General features: G+C 39.9%; 1 protein-coding gene across 13 annotated transcripts in view; it reads right to left on the bottom strand.

Annotated features, from left to right (window-relative positions):
* Positions 1-818: 818 nt before the first annotated feature.
* The window catches only part of CELF1 (CUGBP Elav-like family member 1), a 57,981-nt gene continuing 52,799 nt past the window's right edge, over positions 819-6,000 (bottom strand). For all 13 annotated transcript variants that reach the window (XM_079307619.1, XM_079307624.1, XM_079307614.1 and 10 more), the window contains exon 15: positions 819-3,812. The gene's annotated coding sequence lies outside the window, so the exon portion shown is untranslated. The remainder of the gene's footprint in view (positions 3,813-6,000) is intronic.

Here is a 6,000-nt window from a genome sequence, read left to right as displayed (position 1 = left end):
AGAGGCAATAGTTGTGTCAAACTTGTGGCAAGTTTCTAAATGAATGATGCTTTGGAATATGCCAAATACTTTTTATTAATTTGAAATGAGATATCATAAAAGGTGTCTTAGTTCTAAGAGCAAAGCAGGTACCCTGTGCCTATCATTAGTAAGAAATCCAAACCCATTTCAGTTTCCCTGTGTAGTATGTCCAGGACCAGGAGTACTGGGGGCTGCAGGTACCTTGATGCTGTAGAACCAGGACAGATTCAGCAAGCTTGGCTGTGCTCCTGGAAGGGGAAGGAGGTGGTGGCAAGTGTGGGGCTTGTGAGAGTGGCATCAGCTGGTGCCTCTCTGATCCCACACAGCACCATGCACTCTGCTGCCCTGCTGCCCTGCAGGGCTGATGCCCTGCCCAAGGTATTGAGCCCCTGAAACACCCTGAAGCACAAGTGCATGGATAGGCAAGTAGCTGCATGGCACCAGTTCTGTGAGGCTGGATATGCCTACTCCTCAATCCCAAGTGTTGCACTTATTTGCATTATCCAAGATCCTCAGCTTTCCTGTATCTACAGGGGACTTGACTGTCAAACAACCCAAAATGGAGGTATATCAAACAGAAAACCTTTTCCATTTTTACTCAAAGTAGCTCATCTACACAAAAGTAAAAATCTAGGTTGATACTGTACATCCAGAACAAGTGGTATTGGGCCATGAATATTTCTGTGTCTCACAGCTAAGAAACTGCAAAATAGTTCTCTCATCTCTCTCTTCATCTTCTCACAATTGGACCCCAAAAAGAACCTCATGTTTAAGACACAAATACAACACACAAGGACTCTTCTCAAACAGTTTAATAGCAAATAAACAAAGGAAGGTACCACACTTGGCATATACAAAATGACTTGTTGTCGGTGTGTCTGTGCAATTAAAACAGCTTTAAGTTGCCCTTTGGGACAAAAAGAAAAAAAAAAACCACACACACAAAAGGAAGAAAATTCCTTTAACACATACTCGCTTGTTCCAAACTTGTAACAAATCTTTTCATTTTTAAATCCACTACACAAACTCTGTGATCAGATCAGAAAAGCAACACGCGCTCCTCTGCTTTTTAAACCATTAAAGTAAAATCTGTAATTCTCTACAGAGTACAACACAATTTCACACAAAAAGACATTTTGTTTTGCAAATCAAAACAAGAAAAAAAGGAACAGCTCAAACAAGGTAAAGAAAAGCATTTCTACGACTGAACCACGACTTCGAGTTGATTAAATCCCGTTAACTGCAGAACAGACTCTACATTTGGTCATAGTGGCAATTTGTTTTCTCGTCACATTGTGAATCACTTTACATTGTTTTCTAGTAGAAAAGGCAAAAAACTGTACAAAACCCCTAGTGTTAAATACAATGTTTGTACCAATAAAAAAGCCCACAGGTTTGTCTCCAAAATGTAAATTTTCTTTTTAAATTATTCACAAAAAGCAGCCAAAAATCAGAAAGGCAGCTGCTGCTCCACTGTCTCAAATCCATTAAAACCACCACAGAACAATTAAAACAACCAAAGGAAGAAAAGGAAAGAAGAAAGGAAAGAAACACCCAACATTTGGCATTTTGGTTTTCTTCAGATATTTTTCCACAGGTTTCCCCAAGGTTCCTTACGGAACCAAATGCACACGTACAGAAACGTACTGGCAGTTCCTCCATACACTGCAGGGTATCAGTGCCCCCTGGCACACAGCCCTGTGCATTCAGACTGTGGGACTAACAGCAGCCAGCCCCCAACCCTACTTCCCAAATTAACGAGCCTCTACCCTTTTTCATTCAGCCTCACGATTCACTCCCAGGTACATGAACCATATTCAAATTGTTCTCTTTTGTAAGCAGATTAAGGACTGTCTACAAAGTCTGGTCAATACCTAGTGAGAATACAGTATCCTCAACCAACTCAAAAGTAGAAGAGAAAACAATCTTTGCACCTTTACATTATCCCAAACACTGGACAAAATTAAGATTTCTATCCAATCAAACTCTACTAGTTTTCTCAGCAAAAACCCTTCTCCCAGAATTCCATTTCACATTATTTCAACTGTTAAGATACCTACACTAGCTTGCTGCTGTTTCTGACTGAAACTTCATCACAGCACTCACTCTTCAGGTGCCTTCATCTAGAAGCTACTTCCCAGTTTCTACCTGTGCAGATGGTACGTAGGGCAGGGGAAGCCTGCTGCCCAGAGAGCAGTAACCTGTTCTAGTTCATCCTGCAAGCCACAAAAAACTGCTCAGCTCATTACCCAATTAAAAACGAAACAAAAACTAAAAAATCTCCGCAGAGATTCCCCAGCTAAGGCCCTTGAAAAGAGAGCTGGGGATGGTACCCTGTTCAGGTAACAGCTTCAGAGGCTGTTGTATTGTGCTTGTCATTTGGGAAAAGAGCCAGCAGTTGTAGGACCAGTGTTACAAATGCTTTCTCTGGGAAATTTAAAACACTTTATTTAATGAGCAAACCTAGATCCTTCCAGAATCCTGCCACCAAATTCTGACTGATGGTATTAGATTGGGGCTGGACTTCACAGAAATGTGCCCTGAGTTGTACAAAATGCTCAGTGTTTTAAATGAGCCCTAGCTTCAGATAGCTTTGGAAACAGAAATACTGTGAGTTCTCTCACCTTCCTGCTCCCAGCTATCCCCTTCCATTGAAACTTCCACTAGGGGAACAGTGTAACCAAGCACCCTCAGAGCTTCTGACAGCACTGGAGATGGAGCAAGGTCCAGGTGCTCTGTCAGGCAGACAGTCTAAGTGCACAGGTAGATGCCCTCAGGTGGCTTCTGATCAGATATTTGTTATACCAAAACCACCAATTTAAAGGATACGTTTGAAACCCATTAAATTGCTCAGTTTTTGCACAAACTATAGAAAACAGAGAGGTGAAGGTGATATATACGAGGGTGTGAAGAAAACAGCAGGAAACATGCACAACATTTCTGGGCACTATCTTAGTTTGAAAGATTAAAACAAAACATCACATTTTGCTGAGGAGATTGTAGTTACAAAAAAACCAAGCATGCCAGAGCTTAACAAAATACAACATCAGCTTTGATCAAATTTTCACTGCAGACTGATAATCACACAGGGAAGCAGGGAAAAAATAAAAATAATAATAATTAAAAAAAAAAATCAGTAAATGCCAGGGCAAAAATGTAGCTACAATCGGAGGAAAACGTAGTTCAAGTGTTTTCTGTTGATGCCACTTCAAGTCACAAGTTTGAACTCATAAAAACACATGCTGTCTCCTCAAGCACAGAAACCAAATCAGCAAAATGTGACTAGGAAGTCTCCTGAAAGATTGAGTCACACCATATAATTGACTTTTTCTTCGAACTGTGTTTTTAAAACTAAGCACACAGAAAAAACTAAGCCTAGAAGTGATTGGCTGTATGTTCACAGAAATACAAATACTCCACAAGGTATGCTAGCAAGGCTGCTCTGAAGACAAATTACAAAGAATCAGATTCACAAAATCAAGTGGTTATCTTACGAAGGTCTAGAAAAATAGAAATTCTTTTATATTCAAATGCAAGTTTAAATATTCCCCTTCAGCAGTCTTTCTAGCAAAACCAATTTGGCAGCACAAAAAAAAAAAAAAAAAAAAAAAAAAAAAAAAAAAAAAAAAAGAAACAAACATAATAAAAATACACATCAGCATCAAAGGTCAACACAAGGTCAAAGGTGAGAGTTCAAGCATCAGAGAAGCTGAAGAGACAAGGATTTGGACGATGTACTTGAACGCCACATCGACATGCTTTAGGCACAACGATGAACAAACGGCAGGAATCTAGAAAAAAAAACAAACCAGAAAGAGGGAGACCCACTGAGTTACACAGAGCAGTACATCCAAACACGGAGAGAGAGAACAAGAATGGGCACTGTACAATGAGATCTCCTGGGGAAGGGAGTTGACAGGCAAGGGCAGCACATGCCAACGATGGACAAGTAAAAGTCAAAGTACATGAAGGACACCAAGTAAACATCAAACTGCCAGAAACCAAATGGAAGCAGAGGCCTGGATTTCCCTCTCAGCACCCAGTCTGTGGAGCATTCCACAGCCTAGTGACACACTGGTTAGCATGCATTCACCTTGCTCTGAGCCTAGTGTGTCTACTGCCTCTGTTTAGAACAGAGTTTAAACTCCCTCCCCAGGAGACCGATTCCAAAAAATATGACTCCAGGGCAAACACTTGCCCACAGAGACTGAGACCATGAGAGACAAGACAGAGGACACAAGGGATTCACAGGTGGTTTGATATTTGAGACTTTTCTTGCACTCTAACATGGGATGTTCTTAGCCAGTAGTAGCCCAGCAAATCCACGTTCTTTCCTTTAGCTACAGTCTCTTCTCATTCCCTAGGAGCCCATGTAATTTGGGGGGAGGTGGGGTAATTTGGAAAAGGGGAAAAAAAGATTATACAAGACAAAAAGCTCACACATCAGAGAAGAATTCCTTAAGACTGCATGTTAAGACTTGTCCTAGCTGAGCACTTGTCATACCATTAGACCTGCACAGGGATTTTCCATTCCCAACCTTTCATGTAATAGCCCTCAGCTCCCTGGCTTCATGAGGAGGAGATTCTGGGCTCTGAGAAGCTCTACAGTCACTGTTGCCAGTTTGATGAGCAGAAAAAAAGTGTTTCCTGAAATTTTCTTGAAGAGTTTATAAAAAAAAAAATTCTTATATTAAGTGACATAAATACTCCCGCTCCCTTTCCTCAGCTTGTGAGCTGCAAGAGACAAGGAACATTTTGGGATGAGAGTGGGAGGTAGAGGAGAGAGGCAGTTTTCTTATTCTGCCTCCCCACACCCCTAACTCCCCTTTAGCTCCTATTTGTGGCCTTAATCTTCAGCACATCTCAAAGCTTCTGGTTACAGCCTAAAACAAGATGAGATTTGCATATTATCTAACAATTTGAGAATAGCAAGTGTTGCATTCTCATTTCAAAGCAACAAGAAACACATTGTCTACTAAATCAGCAAGACTCCTCTTATTAGAACTGCTGAGATTAGTTTGCTTTTCATGCTTTCCAATAAAGGAAAAAGACTTGAGTGAGTACAGAGTTTAAACCAACTCCAGCAGAGTGTAATGCAACTCTTGCACTTATTTCTGTATTTCAAGAAATACTCTAGACAATTTGCAGATAGGTGCAAGATTTCACTCTTAATCCAGAAAAGCAAATTCATCACGAATTGAGGCATGAGAAATAACAAGAAACATGAAATCAAGTGACATCTTAGGATGCACCACTGAAATCCTCTGTGTGATTTGTCTGGGGATTTTCTTCATATGGATTTTTCAAATACTTCACTCAGCTATGTTGAGGGCAAGGACTGAGTTTTATCAAAGTGCCAAGGAAAGACTGGCCTATAAAAACAGAATCATGAGATGCTGGACAAGATCTTAATGACTTGGAGAAAGTTATTCCAGTTTGTCCTTGTTTTATTCTCACAATAGTGATAATTGTGCCTTCTGTGTTCTGTATTTTGTGGCAGGTATGCTAGGGATATCAATCATCTTTAGGTTTACATGTCTGCAACAAGAAGCTTTCAAAGCATTTTACCTGTTCATAGTTGCACCCTTCATTTGCAATTTGCTTTATCCAAGTTGGTTTTAGGTATTTCCAAATAAAAATAGGAACAACTTCATTCTGCTTTGTGGTTCTTCCCTAATCCACAGCCATTACCAGTTCAGCTGGATTCAGCTTTCAGGACAGAATTATCATAATATGTGACTTTCAGTGTTCAGGTGAAAAGCTTTTTCCTGATAGATGCATTTGCCAGTGAGATTTTTCTAAGTTGGAAGTTTTTAATAATGCATTAAATAATTAAATTTTTAATAATTTATTTAAAAAAAAGGCTGAACTACAAAGAGCTATCCTATTTTGGACTGTTGATTATCTAGGGGACTGAAGAAATGATGATTACATTTACTATAGTACTGACACTAAGCAGTATCAGACCAAGTTCATAAT

The sequence above is a fragment of the Erithacus rubecula genome, assembly GCF_903797595.1.
Source record: "Erithacus rubecula genome assembly, chromosome: 6".
Lineage (NCBI taxonomy): Eukaryota > Metazoa > Chordata > Aves > Passeriformes > Muscicapidae > Erithacus > Erithacus rubecula.
This window is presented reverse-complemented; position numbering and strand designations above follow the sequence as displayed.